General features: G+C 42.1%; 1 pseudogene; it reads right to left on the bottom strand.

Annotated features, from left to right (window-relative positions):
- Positions 1 to 661: 661 nt before the first annotated feature.
- LOC116973826 lies at positions 662 to 792 on the bottom strand (annotated as a pseudogene).
- Between the last annotated feature and the right edge of the window lie 817 nt (positions 793 to 1,609).

Raw genomic sequence — 1,609 nt, 5'->3', positions numbered from 1 at the left:
CCGACTCGCAGTGTAATCAATGTTGCAGGGCAACAGTTTGTGTGTGTGATATAGGGTTAGATTCATAATTCTGTCAGTTCATACTTCTTGTCAAGAATAAAATTTGACTCTGGTAATTGTCTTTTTTAATGTTTTTTAAATCATTTATTTTTAAATGGCTCACAAGCAGTGTTTGAGTTGATTTTGTAGTAACCGGAACCGACCCAACTCGCAGGGTAATTGACATTGCGGGGGAAGTTTTTGTGCGTGATATAGGGTTAGATTCATAATTCTGTTAGTTCATAATTCTGTTAATTCTTGTTAAAGAATAAAATGTTTATAAACACACATACATGAATGTGATATAAATGTATAGAATCATATAACACACACAATTATATTTCTTCTGATCCAATAATGAACTTTATTTCAGACTAGACAAGGGACATTAAATAAGAAACATTGTAAACCTCCCCGCAACTTCATACACACACTAGGCCCTATCCCACCCCTCAACTCTCCCCCCCCCCCCGGCACTCCCTCGCCTGCCCCCACACTACAATGTCCCCCCCCCCCCCTCTCCGGGCCCCACACTCCCTCTCCCCGGGCCCCACACTCCCTCTCCCCCGCTGCCCCGGGCCCCACACTCCCTCTCCCTCACCCATGAATCCGCCCATTAGATCAGGGGAGAGCGCGAACGCAGTCCCCCACTACCACTATCCCGCATTTGGGGACATCGCAGGCGTCAGCACACCCGAAGTGCAATGGGATAGCCTCGTCCTGGGACAAGGTTCTCCTACTTCTTCTATGTAGTGTTTTTTGGCGGTTGGCAAACAACTTTTTTGGTGCATTACCGCCACCAACTGGCATGGAGTGTGGATCAAACAACACCATTACATATACTAATAACCTATATCCTTCCGAACAAATTGGTTACCCTAAGAAAATGCAACAGGATTTGATAGCACTTATATGAACTTCCTTGCAAAATATCTACCAAATCAAATTGTATTCTTTCTTTTCTGAACTGCTCACTCATCCGTTCTCTCTCCTCCTCATACCTCTCACAATGTACAATGACATGCTCTATTGTCTCTTCTTGCCCACAGTATTCACATCTACCTGTATTATGCTTGCCTATTATAAAAAGTGTACTGTTCAGACCAGTGTGTCCAAATCTAATTCTTGAGATTACTGTCTCCTCTTTTCTGTTTTTTCCTGCACATCTCATTTCTCCCACTTTCCTCTGGACTCTGTAGAACCACCGTCCTTTCCGCTCTTCATCCCATTGCTTTTGCCATCTTTCCTTCAGTCTTTGCTTAATAATGTCTTTGATTTCAGTTTTACCTATGTTAATACTTAAATCAATTTTACTTCTTTTTGCTACCTCTTTTGCTACCTTATCTGCCATTTCGTTTCCTCTAATGCCAATGTGTGCTGGTACCCATAAAAATATGACTGTAAGCCCCATCATTTGAATTCTGAATAGTGTTTGTTGTATTTCAATCAAAATGTCTGGTCTACTGTCTGAATGGCTGTGCTGTAAACTCTTTATTGCTAAACCTGAATCTGAGCAAATAACTGTCCTTAAAGGCCTAGTATCCTCGACCCACTGTACCGCTAACAATAT

This window comes from Amblyraja radiata, chromosome 5 (assembly GCF_010909765.2).
Source record: "Amblyraja radiata isolate CabotCenter1 chromosome 5, sAmbRad1.1.pri, whole genome shotgun sequence".
Taxonomy (NCBI): domain Eukaryota; kingdom Metazoa; phylum Chordata; class Chondrichthyes; order Rajiformes; family Rajidae; genus Amblyraja; species Amblyraja radiata.
The sequence above is the reverse complement of the archived record's forward strand: the minus strand, read 5'-3'. Positions and strand labels throughout refer to the sequence as shown.